At 41.2% G+C, this 15,966-nt stretch overlaps 1 long non-coding RNA gene across 2 annotated transcripts in view; it reads right to left on the reverse strand.

The window, feature by feature from the left end:
- Positions 1-5,619: 5,619 nt before the first annotated feature.
- The window catches only part of LOC145720034 (uncharacterized), an 89,200-nt gene continuing 78,853 nt past the window's right edge, over positions 5,620-15,966 (reverse strand). For both annotated transcript variants that reach the window (XR_014142754.1, XR_014142758.1), the window contains 2 exons: positions 7,332-7,526; positions 5,620-6,809 (listed from right to left, as the gene is read on the reverse strand). This is a non-coding gene — a long non-coding RNA (uncharacterized LOC145720034). The remainder of the gene's footprint in view (positions 6,810-7,331; positions 7,527-15,966) is intronic.

Consider the following 15,966-nt stretch of genomic DNA (forward strand, 5'->3'; position numbering starts at 1 on the left):
TTTTGGAGGAAAAGTGATTTAGTTACAATATTACCTCTGCTAGTTCATTCAAAATTACAGAACAACATTCAAGTGAGAACAGATTTTCAGATTTAGAAGATAACTTTTGCCCATTAATCAGCAGCTGGAAAATAAGAACAAAAACCTTGGAAAAAGCTAAAACCCAAAACTGTCACATCCAGGACTTCTGTCCATAAGGATCCCATCTCTCAGTGAATCAAAACCTTACTCTTGAAGGTCGGGGTTTTCATACCAACCAAGATAAATAAAACTATTAATTTTTTTTCAGAATGTCTGCTAGAAATATAAGTCCACATACCTGCTGGTTTTTAAAAAATCTGGTCTTAAAAACGGAAAATAAAATTTAATACCATGTTATTACTTACAGTTGTCGTCGGCAGAGCTTCTAGCCGCCTTCTGAATTTTCAAGCACCACCCAGAGTTGTTTTTGTTTCAAAAAGGATTTTTCCCTCAAGATTTTATGAAGATCTCTAAATAGAATTGCATGCAATCCTATGAAGGGTATATTTTATTCATTTCACTTCCAGTTTGATTCTTACAATGTGAACTTTGTAATTTTCCAGAAAGAAAAAGCTGTATGTCGTGTGATACTGCCATTATGCTATGTAGACCTATAGGATTTACACTGTACAAATCTGCGTGGGCCTATGCCTGGAAATCGTCTCTAAACCCTTCATCCATACAGACCCCCGTGGGGACTTTACCTTTGGAACCAAAATGCTGGAAAATTGTTTGTAATATTTAAGCTTTTACTTCGTAAACCTGTTGATGGTGATAATAATAGAGATATGTGAGACGAAGTACAACAGTTTGTGTAACTTTTTTTGAAAGACCTAAATTATTTCTAGAAGTCTTAGCAAACCTTCCTTTCAACCTATTTCACAAATACATATCGAGCACCCTGCATGTGCTAGACACTGTTTTAGGCAATGGAAATACAAAGGTGAACAAAGACAGACTTGGTTCTATGTTTGCAAAACTGACTTTTTTAGTAGGCGGGGTTAGACCTTATACTGCTAATTAAACATAACTCATTAAACTGTGAATCGTTTAATTATCACTGTAAGTGCTACAGAGAGAACTGGAGGGTGCTATGAAAGTTTACCTGGAGAATCTCGCCTTGTCTGAAGGTCAGGGTCGACTTCTTCAGAAAGGGATGCCTGAGCTCAGCATCCCCCATAGACCTATCCAAGAGTCCCCAGCCCTACACTTTAAATAAGCCCATATTTCCCATTGTAGACCATGCTCAGGGTGCCCCCAACCTCTAAATCCCCATCTGAAGGACCTCATCTGGGTCTAACATCCCAAAGGGGCAAAGTATGAATACCCTAGATTTCAGGGGGCTGCTTGCATTGGTGTGAGCATGAACAGACTTTGATGTGCACACTGGGATGCTCACAGTCCTTTCACAATGTGCAAAGGAACCAAGGGTGGGGAAAGGAGGGAGATGAGGCTTTGGCCACTAGCAAAGAACCATGAGTTGTTGTCCTTATATCCCAACATTCTCATGTGGAACTCCAGGGGGTCTGAGAAGTCTACATTCTGTCTGTAGCATGTGAACCTCCATTTGCACTCTTGCTTTAAGTCCTAAAAATGTTATGGGTGGTCCCCGTTGATCTGGGCTTTGCAAGATGAGTTGGCATTGACTGGGCAGGGAGAGAAGGAGCATTCTGAGCAGAGGGGCCCACACAGGTGATGGCTTTGAGGTGGAGAGGAGGAATGATGTGTTTAAGAACTGAGAGGAAGCCACTGCCTCTGGGATACAGAGAGAGACTCACCGTAGACTGGCTAAAGAATTGCCCAGAACAACAGAAGAATGTCTTTGAAGGAACATACTACGTGACCCTAAATGAAAGCTCTCTGCAGCATATTTTATTTTATTTTATTATTTTTTTATTTTTTTTAAAGATTTTATTTATTTATTTGACAGAGAGAGACACAGCGAGAGAGGGAACACAAGCAGGGGGAGTGGGAGAGGGAGAAGCAGGCTTCCCGCTGAGCAGGGAGCCCGATGCGGGGCTCAATCCCAGGACCCCGGGATCATGACCTGAGCCGAAGGCAGACGCTTAATGACTGAGCCACCCAGGCGCCCCTCTCTGCAGCATATTTTTGAATAGCTATTTAAAAAGCATGAAATAATTCATATTGCTAAACTAGAATTTCTATAGAATGTATACAAAAACATTGAAACAGATGTTTGAAAATAATTTTCTTTCAAATACTGAATTATCAGTGCTCCATTATCATCATAATCCCATGACATATAGACAATCATCTCCCATGTCCCTCAAGTCTCAAGCCTAGGAAGTGTGTCTGTTCCCATTGTTACTCCACCTCAATTTTTACATCCAATAAGTATTCATAATATTCATTCATCTCTTTACTAATTTAACTCACCTGTAGTTTCCTCAGCAGCAGTATAGGAATAATATTATAACAGAGATGTTCAGAGGATGAAACAAGCTGATATATAAAAAGTACTCAGAACAGCACCAGGAAACCACTAGGCTCATAACAGAATGATATGGTCCCTGGACCCATAGGAGCTTCCAATCACAGAAAAGCAAACATGTAAGTAATTCTGTGATTAGTATAGAAGAGCAGCAAGATTCTAAAACCACAGAGAAGGAACTGATTCATTCTACCTGTACAACAGAGTAAGGTTTCACAGGGAGGAGATATTTGGTCATAAGCCCAGAGGGAAAAGGACAGCTACCTTCCTTGGCAAAAGGGATGACATGACAGCATGGGGTAGAAGAATGTGTTGGGAAAGATTGGCTCATCAGGGTGACAGAGAATGGAAGGGTCTAGTGTTGAGAGTTGAGCATGCTGGGACTCAGAGTTGAGCCAGAGGAAGGGAATTGTAGAAGCTGGACCTTTATTTGGTAGGGCAGTGTTTCTCAAAGGGTGGCCATTGGATATTAGAATCCCCTGGGGCAGCTTGTTAAGAATAAGGCTCCCTGGGTCCACTCCAGACATCATGAATTGGAATATGGGGCCTGGGGCACTTTAACAAGTTTTCCAGGTGATTCTTGTTTTTCCTCATGGTTGCAATACCATGAGGAGTTAAAGGAAGTTTTTCAAGCATATAATTTATACAATGAGCTTTGTCTTACAAAGTGGCTAGCTAGGGGCAACCCGGTGGCTTATTTGGTTAAGTGGCAGACTCTTGATTTTGGCTCAAGTCATGAGCTCAGGGTCCTGGGATGGAGCTATGTATCAGACTCCATGCTCAGCAGGGAGTCTGCTTCAGGATTCTCTCCCACTTTCTCTTCCTCTGCCCCTTCCACCACTCTCTCTCTCTCTCTCTCCCTCCCTCCCTCAATTAAATAAATGAATCTTAAAAAAAAAATCAAGTGGCTAGCTATATCCATACTATTGAGAAAACCAAGAAGTTCCCCTTTCAGAAGAAAAATACCTATTCAGGAATGTGGGTTTCCCTCCCAGAAAATAAACTGGTGTCAGATGCTTATTGGATAGATATGGGGGGAAAATCTCAAAGCAAATATATTTTTGCTTATATTATTCTCACTGTTCCCTGGGACGCTGACATCCAATGGGGAAATGATACAAATTCTCCTAAAAATTAGACTTGTTAGTTTTTCCCTATTATGGAACACCTATTAAAGACCCCTAACCTAAAATAGCCTTGGGGTTTGTGAAACGCTACTGAGAAGACAACATAAGTCAACAAAGAAATGGCTAATGTGAAAATTGGTAACGTTTCAGATTTCTAGGAATTAATGTCAATGAATTGCAGCACTCTCAAGCCTTCTTCCTTAAGATGCATTATCCTAAAACATTATGTATTACTCAGTGCAAGCTCCTTATGCTTAAGATTTTTAGTTTTACAACTCTCTTTCCAACGAGCCTGAGTATTTAATAAAGAGAATAAAGAGTTTGTGGAAACCTAAACACATCACAAAGTTCTATTTTTTGATTATTACCCTTTATTTTATGGAACATAACATTTTCAAAGCAAGTTTAAAATGGGAAAATTCTTGTAATATGATAAAAGGAGAGGAAAATATACAAAATAAAAATGTTTGTACATATACTATATATATACATATATGTGTACAAGTGTATATAAGTATGTGTATATATACAGTTATTATTAAAACTAGATCCCTAAGTATAGAGTAAAGATTAGAAGAACATAAAGTATCGGTTAACTTTTTGATTCCAGGGATGCTGACATTATCAGTGATTTCTGGTTCCTTCTTTGTGCTTTTCTATAATTTTGGAAATTTCAAAAATGAACTCACCTTAGTTTTATCATTTAAAAAAGCCCCCAGACTTGTGCATGGTGACGGGAGGGTGGGAGGTGCAAGAAGCAAGAAGGAGTCCCTGGCAGTCCGTAGGGAGTACCTTGGGCCCGGAGAAAGACGAAACCTCCCCAAGACCCAAAGCAGAACCAACTTCTCCTTCCTCTGTGCTCCCCTCTCTGTCAGGATCTGCCTGGTCGCTCAAGAGTGAGTTCTTGGAGGTTGGGAACTGCATGTAACTCCTACCTGCCAGTTCGGGCAGAGCCTGGCCCAGAGATGTTCCAACGTGGCTTCGATGAGTGACTGCTCTTTGGTTCCTTGGAAGCGGGAGCTGACATCTCATCCCGTGGAGCCAGGCTCTGGATCCTGAGGTTCCCACTTCACCTTGGGAGCTGATCTCCAGCCCAGGCAGGGTGAAGAGAAATGCTGATTTCGTGCTCCACTCCGGAGAGCTGTAGGCAGGGTTAGTTTTCCAGTGTTAGGATCTAAGGAGAGAGCTCCCTGCTCTAAAATACCCACGCTGGCTCCCAGAATTTTACCATCATAGCTTCATTCCTTCGGGATCTGAATTCTTATAACAGTTCCCTATTAAAATGAAAATGCCTCTGGGAGGCATTAAGCTCTTGTCAGCAAACACCTTGCTTATTAACCAACACCTGAGCTGCCAGCCATTTGAAAGCAAGTGCCTGTTGGGAAGGTGGGGAAATGGTGGAGGGTGGGGGCAGCTGGAAGACCTGAGACCTTAGAGTGACTGGGCTCAGAATGTCGCAAGATGTCTAGGCCTGGCGGTCAAGGGGAAGACCCGGGTCGGACACATGGCGGGTAGGAGTGCTCTGGGCCTCAGTTCTCCAGCCTTCTGGGTAGTTTTGCTTTCTCGTCAAATGCACAAGACTAGGAATAGAAAACTAATTGGTAAGGAGTTGGGTTGTGTTTTTTGTTTGTTTGTTGTTGCTGTTGTTTGGTTTGTTTGTTTGCTTGGTTGGTTGGTTGGTTTTAGGTTTGTTTTGGTTTGGGTTTTTTTGTTTTGGGGGGGTTGGAAATAAAATTGGTTGTGATTTTTTGAGTCACAAGCTTTCACATTCAGTGTTTGGGCCCCAACTATGCATCTCAGCATTTAAATTAATAATTCTTTGTCTTACATTAATTAATCAACACATATTTAACACCTCTCATTTCTCTACAAAATTCAAAGCCTTCATTTCCTAAGCATTTTTAAAAATGTTCTCTGAAAGTCTTTCTGTTGGTCTGTGTCTTTTTGGAAATGCCAGACTAGAGAAATATGCTGGATTTTCCCACTTTTGTGTGTATTATTAGTCATCATGGGAGAGCTAAACAGCACTCTGGATTGAGTAAGATTGCCTGAACAGCTTTCAAATATTTGGGGTTCAAAAAAACCCAAAATGCGTTTTGCCAAAGCATTTGCTTTTCTCTTCATTTTCTTTAAACCCATGTTTATTTCAAGGAGCATTTATTCCATGTGTTTTTAATGCATTTACACTCAGTTCATTAAAATGCTACTCTATAATAGTTCCTTGGCGTCCAAGAGACCCGTGGAGCCCTTCTGCTTTGAAGGGGTAGGTGTGCTGTACCCACCCCACCCCATAGTCTGGAATGGCTCAGCTCCTTCCTGGAGCCCAGGGAGTCTAGGACATGGAGGGCCTGGCACGCGGAACACTTGTGCCCCGGGCCCTGTTGCCATGTTGTCCCGTCTACCTCTGCTGTGCACACGGGCCAGTTAGTAGTCAGGAAGGTCCCTCACAGTTTAGGGCTTGGTCAGAATCTAAGTGTTTCAGAATTCCATCCCTGCCTTGTGAATCCTGGTGACGCTGAGGACTTAAGGGCCAGGCTGCAGGCCACATGGCCTTATTAACTATCAATACCGAGATGGAGGGTGTGATTAGGCGCTGAGAATGTCCCCACTGTCTCCATTACTGTGGTGGCTGGGAGTGACTCTACTTTCTAGGGGAGTTAATATGAACCTGATGGGTAGAAATTGCTCAGTAAGTCACAAAAGACATGCTTGACAGGCCATCGCCCCATTGTGTTCTAGATGCATGGCCCCACCCTGAATGCAACCGCATAGAAAGGAGTGAGATGCAGATAAAATAAATGGTCAGAAGAAGGATGTTTGCAGCCTGATGTTTATGGGTCAGTGGATTAGCTCAGGGTAGTCTGTTCCCCAAATAAAATGTCTCCAGGCATGCTTGTGGTGGTTCTCCATTGACACGGTCATACCACATGTCAAGAACTGGGCTAAATTCTCTACAATGTTACCCCACTTAGTTGTCATCACAGTCCCCTGAGGTAGACATTATTATCCCCACCTTGCCAATGAGCAAAATGAGGTGCAGGACAAAGCCACTTGCCTCGGGTCCTGTGGTGGAGCTGTGGTCAGCGGTGGGCAGGGTTTTCTTTGACTCAGAACTGCCAGGTTGGCGTTTCCCAGGCCAGTCCAGGCCTGAAGCTGGGCCTTCCTTCACTGGAATGCCCCAAGTATCACCTCTTTACTGGAGACCGGTCCTGGAGGAAAAGTAATTATTTTGATAGGTCTTAGTGAGATAGGGAAACTGAAGGACTCCATAAACATCTGCTTTTTGCTCCTTTTCCTCCTTCTATTCTTGTTAGGACCTGCACCCCCACCCCACTTGGCACATGCCTCAGAATGCAAATAGTGTATGTCCTCCTCGTAAGGGACAGGGAGTTAATGATTTCTTTAGACTAGATAACATCTAGGGAAGGACCAGGTGAGAATGACCAGAGGAAGTCATCTTGCGCATATTCCAGACCAGCAGTGCTAGACATCTTGATGCCAAGACCCACTAGCTCCAAAGAATAACACCTGGGCTCTTGTCTTTGTTCTAACCAGTTCCCGCATGCTTGAGGGGACACATCCACCTGACTACTGTCCTCAATAAAAACCCTAGGCCCCAACAAAGTCAAGACTCATGCTCATTTCCTTTCCAAGTCTCCCAGACACTCTGTCTGTATCTGCATTCTCTCTATATCTTCAGTAATCTCTGCTTTCACTTCCTGCTGGCTCACCTTTGATTTCCATCCTTTAGGAAGCCAAAGACCCTCTTGGCTGGTCCTGTGAGATCCTCTCTGGGTCCTCAGACCCAACCTGCTGGCATCATCTAGAAAAGGGCAGTGCTGAGGCTGGGGAGGAAATTTCCAAGGGCCAATCTCAGCATTAGAAGTGACTCAGATTCTTCTGTCCATCTTCCCTAAACTCTTTCTCTATCAAGACAAAAACATGTGCTCCAGTTACTCATTGTCCCCCTTCAAGTGTAGGTCACAGCATGGAAGACAATCCTCCAGATGTGGTCTGGCCAGCACCAAAGGGTGGGGCTGCCTGTGCCTGCTTTCAACACTCAAGGTCTGTTAACAAAACCCCAATAGCTCTGCTTCCCCAGCCCACCCATTATGTGGCTGATTCGTGTCACTGTGGCCTCACACTCAGCTACCAGTTAACAAACACTTTAACCTCTTACTCATTTACTTACTTCTTTCTTATTTTCTCATTCCCCACCAGCACCCATCCCTGTTAGGTTCCAGGTAGTCTAAACACATCTTCCTGTTCCTGAGCTGCCTGGGTCAAGTTTCTCATGCTCTCAGCTCCACTGGAGCTGGCTGCCCATTTCATTCAAAGTTCTTTCTCATTTGCAGCAAATACGGACATGGGCTGGTGAGAAGTGCTTTTTCTGGCACCTGTCTGTGTACTTCTCTACTGTCTCAGTTAAAATCCCTAAACTTTCTTGTTCTTCCCACTCCATGAATACTTTAAGAAATATCCCTTTTTAATGTCTCCAGTATTTTTAGAAAATTCAGCTCATTCTGACACTGTGTGTACCTGAGATTTTTGTCACAGCCCAGCCCATGATTTTGGTATCCTCCTTAATTTGAGGGGCCTCCTTCCACCTTGAGAATGAGTCCTTCCCTAGCTGCAAGAGCATCCTGGGAAGGCATGATGATTTCTTGAACCTTTCCTTCTTTTTCACTCAGTTTTAGGGTCAGAATTTTGTCTATTTGGAGACTTCTCTATCTTTTGTGCAATCTTTCCTTTAGAATCTCTGGCTATAGAATTATCCAAACTTCCCCTGAATTTTTTGAAACCTGCTTTTCCAAATCCCAAGTTATGTCTAATGCCCAACACATTCATTTCTTAACAGAATCATTCAATGATAAATGGTCATATTTTTTTATAGTTCTTATTATTTCCAGACTCCGCCTTGACCTGCATTACTGTTCAGAATTAAGACCAAGTAGTAATTCTGTGTATTGCTTCCTCCCCTGTGTGCTGAGGCAAACAACAAATTAAATGAAGGCACTACCTTTAGTGAAAGGAGCCATTAAGCAGATATCCAAATAGATGAAATCCTCCATCTCTACCAGGAGGTGCTTTAATGATGGTTTTGTAATCTACAAAAGGAAAGAGTTACCAACTCTTGGAGGTAGCGGGGTTGCTTGACTTTACTTCCTCAGTAGTGTTTTTCTGACCCACTTTCTTTTTATTGTTTTTCAAGGTCTCTCCAAAATTCTTCCATGTAAAATGTCATAGACTCATGGATTTCTGTGTCTTTGTGAAAATGGCCCAGAATATGAAGTAGAAGATGTTGGTGTATAACCACCGTTGCCTCTTTTATATATTGGGGGTGGGAATACTTTCCTCGGAGGGATGTTGGGAGAGTTAAGCAAGACAGTGTTTGGGCAAGGGGCCATGCACACTGGAAAGTATGGTACAAATGTTTATAATTATTTTTACTGAGTTATTATCACTTTATCTCTTCAGTGAAACATGTCTGTGGAAGGGGTATACCTCTCATTTACAACACTCCAGACTTGAGTTTTACTCTACAACCCTTTGTAAAACCATCTACAAATTTACCTTCCCCTATTAAATTATCCAGGTCCCGTTGCTGATTAGATCTAATCAATGTACTAGGTAATAAATAAACTTCTTGAAGACAGGGAGCCTCTTTTATTTTGGAACACCAGACACTAAGCACATACTAGGATCAGGCTTTAGCTGTCTGAAGAATATAGCTTTTTCTGCTTTACACTGTTGGTCTGGATTTTGCCTAAACACAGTCAAGTTCTGCATGAGAAAGGGAAGTAAACATACAAGGTTGGCAGCCTATAGGTAGAAAAAATAATACATTTGTTTTACTATCAAACAGAGAGAAACAGGAAGGGAAAATAAATTATTACATAGTGCACAACTGAGATTTCCAAACTTAAAACCATAGTATTTATTTTTAAATACCTTTCATTAAGATGTAATTCACATACTGTAGAATTTGCCCATTTAAAGTATACAAACACTTCAATAATTTTGATATATTCACAGACATGTGCACCATCACCACAATCTCAGTTTAGAATATTTTTATCACCCCCAAAGAAACCCTGTACCCACTGGCATTAGCAATCACTCCCCATTTCTCCCCAACTCCACACCTGCACAGCTCTAGGCAACTGTTAATCTTTCTCTAGATATACATTTACCTATTCTAGACATTTCATATTAATGTAATCATTATGTGAATTTTTCTTATGACTGGCTTCTTTCTCTTAATATAATGTCTTTAAGTTTCATCCATATCATTAGCATGTGAACATGTGCCAGTCAGTATTTCATTCCTTTTTATTACAAAATAATACCCATTTTATGGATATATCCCATTTTTTTTATCCTTTTGTCAGTTTGAGGTGGTCTGCAGTTTTGGGTTGTTATGGATAATGCCTCTATGAACACTCATGTGCAAGGTTTTGTAGAGATGTAGAAATTTTCATTTCCAGGAGTACGTTTAACACTTTGAGGAATTTGCCAAAGTGTTTTTCAGAATTGCTGTACCATGTTACATTCCACCGGCAAATTTATGAGGGTCCATATTTCTCTATATCCTTGCCAACTTTGTTATTGTCTCTTTTTCATTATAGCCACCTTAGTGAGTGTCAAGTGGTATCTCACTGTGGTTTTGATTTGTACTTACCAAATGACAAAGGATATTGAACAATTTTTCATGCACTTGTTGTCCACTTCTACATTTTCCTTGGAGAAATCTACTCAAATCCTTTGCCCACTTGTTGAGTTGTCTTTTTATTATTGAATTTTAGAATTCTTTATATATTTTGGGTATCAGTCCCTTATCAGATATAGGATTTTTAATTTTTTTTCTCATTCTGTGGGTTGTGTTTTCACTTTCTTTTTTTTTTTTTTAAAGATTTTATTTATTTATTTGACAGAGAGAGACACAGCAAGAGAGGGAACACAAGCAGGGGAAGTGGGAGAGGGAGAAGCAGGCTTCCCACCGAGCAGGGAGCCCGATGCTGGGCTCGATCCCAGGACCCTGGGACCATGACCTGAGCCGAAGGCAGACGCTTAACGACTGAGCCACCCAGGCGCCCCTCACTTTCTTGACTGTACCATTTTCAGCACAATTTTCTTTCCTTCATTCATTTGTTTATTCATTCAACAAACATCAAACTCCTCTATACATTAGCAATGTGCAATTTGTAAAAGAAATTAAGAGCACAATTCCATTTAAAATAGTATCAAGAAGAATAATATATTTAGGAATAATATATTTAGGACTCCTCTAATTGCATCTCCATCTCTCTACCAGAGAGATAAATGGGAGAGGGATGGACTAGAACAGCACAGCATTGGCACTGGAACTGGGAGTTTCTTCAAGTCTCTGGGCTCTGGTTTGCTTTTGTTCAGATCCCAAACTCTGTGGTGTTGACTTTCTTGACCAATAACACATCATTATTCAGATAATATAAAGAATATGCAGAGACAGTATGAGTAAATCCTATTAAAATCCTTTCACATCTGAAAGAATTTAGGTTCCAAATGAGCCACTGTGATGCATGTTCAGGTCTGCATGTGAGAGAGGCATAAAATTACAGAGACTTTTCTCACCTCAGAACAGATCATTAACTTGCTTTTACCTCCTGTGTCAGGGGTGGAACCCTGGACACCTACACAAAATCAGAGTCCTGTTACTGGAGACCAGAGGGATGGGAGGCAACCAAAAGCATCTACTGTAGACATTTACCATGAATTCCTTTTGCCTATTGACTTTGGTCATGGTGCGGGACCTGAGAGGGAAGAAGACTCTCTTTGGAAGACTGGCTTTCAGGGATCACCTCAGGCATCCAATCACACAGTGGACAAAAAGCTACTGAGCAAATCTGTCTTCAAAGGATAACCCAGAGTTCATTATACTATAAAAGAATTAACTCAGGAACAGCCAGATGAAAGAGATGTACAGAGCATGATGTACGGGAGAGGGTGTGGATCTTCCTTATTCTCTCCAAACTCCATTCTCCCCAAAACTCCACATGTTCACCAACCCAGAAGCTCTCAGAACAATTTTTTTTAATGAAAAAGTTCAATTTACCTATTTCTTCTTTAACTGCTTATGCTTTTTGTGTTATATCTAAGAAACCATTGTCGAATCCTAGGTCATCAAGATTTATTTCTATGTTTCCTTCTAAGAGTTTTATAGTTTCACCTCTTAAATATTGATCTATGTGTGGCATAAGGAAGTAATTGAAGTTCATTCTTTTGCATGGGGATGTACAGTTGTCCCAGCAGCATTTGTTGAAAAAATTATTTTTGCCCCATTGACTTGTCATGGCAAACTTGTTGAAATCAATTGACCATAAATGTAATGGTTTATTTCTGGACTCTAAATTCTATTCCATTGATTGTATATCTATCCTATGTCAGCACCACACTGTCTTGAATACTGTAGATTTGTAGTCAGTTTTGAAATTGGGAGGTGAGTCCTCTAATTTTGTTCTTCTTTCTCAAGATTGCTTTGACTATTGTGGATCCCTTGAATTTCCATATGAATTTTATGATTAGCTTTTCCATTTCTGCAAAAAAGACTTTTTGGATTTTGATAGGGATCACATTGAATCTGTAGGCCAATTTGAAAAGTATTGTTTCCTTAATAATTTGAAGTCTCTGGTCCATGTACATGAGAGTCAGTTTCAGTAATTTGTATTTTTCTAGGAATTTTTCTATTTCTTCTAAGTTATCTAATTTGTTGCCATTTAATATTTATTTATTTTTTTTTAAAAGATTTTATTTATTTATTTGCCAGAGGGAGAGAGAGAGAGAGAGTACAAGCAGGGGGAGTGGCAGGCAGAGGGAGAAGCAGACTCCCCGCTGAGCAGGGAGCCCAATGTGGGACTTGATCCCAGGACCCTGGGATCATGACCTGAGCCGAAGGCAGACGCTTAACCATCTGAGCCATCCAGGCGCCCCGCCATTTAATATTTATTTAATTCACTACTATTGTTCTTATTTTTCTTGATATTTTGGGTCCTTTCAACATAAATTTTGGCTACAAACCTATATAAATTTTTTACCATATGCCACAAAAACACACATGCTTTTGTGTACATGTGTCATTATAACTTTACTGTTTAATCAGTTCTGTTTTTGCCCCTTAGAAGGCTGGTGTGACTTAGCTATGTAGCTCAATGTAGAGCACATGGTCCAAATTATTATAATTCTTGTCTCATGGTGATATGAGTACAGCCAATACTTATTTAGACAAGACTGCTTTAAAGCTGTGAGCTAGTCTGTCTTTTAAAATTCATTTCCATGTTCATTCTTTGCTACCTTTTGTGGAAGGTGGAAATTCACATAAACAGTGTAGATAGCAAAAAGGAAAACCACAAATTCAAAAACTAATTTTCTTTCTTTTTATTTATTTTTATTTTTACTATTATTGAGACACCCAGAAGCAACAAGAAAGGAAGATAATTTGGTTTCTGGAATTGTAGCTCACCACTTGGACATTTTGAGAACTCTCCTACTTGAAGTCAGACCTCTTAATATAGCTTTTATGTGACAATAATCATAGTGTTTTAAAGGCTAAGCACACACAAGATTGACAAACGTGGCATAAATTTAAACAACTCATATTGATTTGTATTAAGTTAGCTTAAAGAAGAATCTATGTTCCTTCTAGACTTGTCTAATTCAATAGTCACGAGATTTCTTCCAGGGTTATAAACAATGAGAGTAAAAGAATGACATTCTTGTCTTTGCTTTTCATTCAAAGAACAAAGTGCATACTTAACGTTTACTAGAATAGAAAAAGCAAAGAAGCTTCCTTGTTTTTAAACATAGCACTAATGTACATGCTCTCTATACTATGACCATAAATCCAACTACAGTACATAGCAATTCTGTTCCCACATTTGCTCAGGAAGTCAGATATCCTCAATACCTCTCCTTCAGTCATTCACTCAGATGCAGTAAGTCTCCTAACTGTTGCCACTAGGGTTAATTCTGAACCATCTCATCTTATTTATTTTCCTATTCAACTGTAAAGAAAATCTCCTGGCCAAAAAGAAAATATGATGCGGATTTGGATTTTGCCTAGAAATCTCTCCAGTTTGCTTCACTCTTACTCATTTTCAGTATAGCATTAACAAGCAACAAATTGATCAGAAATTGAAGTAAAGGGGCCTTATTCTGGCTACCCGTTTCCACCTTAAACCCTTTCCTGTCTAATTAAATCTATTAGGTAAGCATTTGTGGAATTCACAAGCTGATTTTCCTCTAACATTTTTTTTCCAGGAAAGAAACACAGCCCAGAGAACAAGAATGAAGCTTCCATTGAAAGCCCCAGAAGGAATTCAAGTGGAAATACCCTGAGGTCCCTGACCACAAGACCTGGCCTAGCGAACAATCCCAAAGGTGATTGCCCTCAACTCTACTACCCATTGACTCAACCTTTCTTCTGTGTGGTAAGTACCCTGCCCTCAGGGGAAAGCAAGGTCTGACTTGCAGCCCTGCCCTTGTCACCTCATGAGACACTCCCAGAGGACATTGCACGTAGCTGTTATGCCTTCCTCTTGCATAGAAAAGCATCCCACACTGCCCCTGGGATACAATCCATGGATACTTTGCTTTGTCCTGATCACAGGCTCTCAATATATACTTTCTGTGGTTCAACAACATCAGCATCTCCTAGGGGCTTATCAGAAATACAGACTCAGCTTCAATCCAGACCCCCAACTCCAAATTTGCATTTTTATTTAACAAGATCACCTGATCATTCCCAAGCATCTTAAAATCCGAAAAGGACTGCTCTAGAGCCATGGTTTCCAAACTTCAGTGTGTACCAAAATCCTCTGGTGGGCTTGTGGAAATATATTATGGGCCCCACTCCCAGGGTTTCTTATTCAGTAGGTCTAGAGTAGAACTTGAGAATTCGTTTTTAAAGGTTCCTAAGTGATGTTGATTAGGCTGATCTGGAGACTATACTTCGAGAAACCCTTCCCTAGAGGTATACCATCCCACAATGACTAGGAAATGTCGAGGAATCTTCAGAATCTAAAATGATGTGATCTGCAAGTTATTATAAATAACTCATCATGTGACTGAAGCTACCTCCTTTTTTTCCCCCCACTTTGCCACATCCTCCTGCTACCTGCTGAAAGTCTGTAAGTCTGGTGTCCTCTAACACCTCCTGGTTCATAGCGCTCCACCCTCCCAACATGCCCTTCCCTACTCCCAAGCTGGAACACACCAGGGTTTGCCACATTCTGGCTGCCATTGCTGGGAGATGTCTCCCCTGCCCTGCCATGGGCAACCTCCGGGCGAGTCAGCCCCAGGGCTGTCCCCAGCTGCCCTCCTGCCCCAGGCCCTCCTGTTCGCCACTTCCGTCTGTGCACAGACATTTGACTATTCTCCTGAGGAGAAGGTCAGCTCAGGCTCTGCCCTTCCATACCTCTAAACCTCGTGTGCCTCTCTCCCCATTTTCCTCCTTAGCAGAGTCAGTTGTACTGTTTTCAAGAGATTTCTATCTCTGCCCCCAGACAAGAGTTCTAACACAATTTTGGCAACGGACAGATTTGCCAGGAAAGACCCAGAGCCAGAGTGGGACATTACAGGAAATGCTGAGCAGCAGGGCTCCAGCCTGGGGCTGAGCAGGCTTGGGGAGGCAGTGCGGTCCTGCTCCCTGCAGGCAACCAGCTCAGAAAGTGTGCCCATTTCCCTGAAGAAGCATCTCACACCCCCGGGTCCTCTGGAAAAGCGGTCTTGTCATGTGCATGTGTTCAAGCCAGTTTTTCAAGCCATGGTTGAAATCCATCTAAAATGTTTAGCTAAAAAAAGTTCAAAGTGTGGTTTATAGGAGGCCTACTTGAACGTGAATCCGCAATGGACTAAGACTACAGAGAGACTACAGAGCACTCCCAAGTCTACTTTTTAGAGCAATTTCTACTTCCAAGGCAAGGGTGACTATTTCCTTTATATAAAAGCACTACCCCCTCACCCGTGCCCCCAAAAGCTGCTTCATGTAAAATTCTCCCATTTGCCTGAATGAGAAAAACATCTTTAATACAGTTATACAAATGTGATTTCCTCACTGGTGAATATCACATTTTTGTGGGTTCACAAAAAATAAAACTCCTCTTCCTTTTGGCTGAAAATTGCTTCTGAAAAGGAAAGGCGGTCTTGGGTTTTGGTGCTTTCTTTCCCAAGCAGGACATGTTTTTTTGTGTTTTTTTTTGTTGTTGTTGGTTTTTTTTTTCGGTGGTGAGAAACTGCCTGTGATACACACAGTCAATTTTCACCTGCAAATAAATTGGTTTCACACTAAATTTCCCATTTGGACCAGGAAAGCCATGCTTTACCTGGTGA

The sequence above is a fragment of the Leptonychotes weddellii genome, chromosome 2 (genome assembly GCF_054177405.1).
Source record: "Leptonychotes weddellii isolate Sample4059 chromosome 2, ASM5417740v2, whole genome shotgun sequence".
Classification (NCBI taxonomy): domain Eukaryota; kingdom Metazoa; phylum Chordata; class Mammalia; order Carnivora; family Phocidae; genus Leptonychotes; species Leptonychotes weddellii.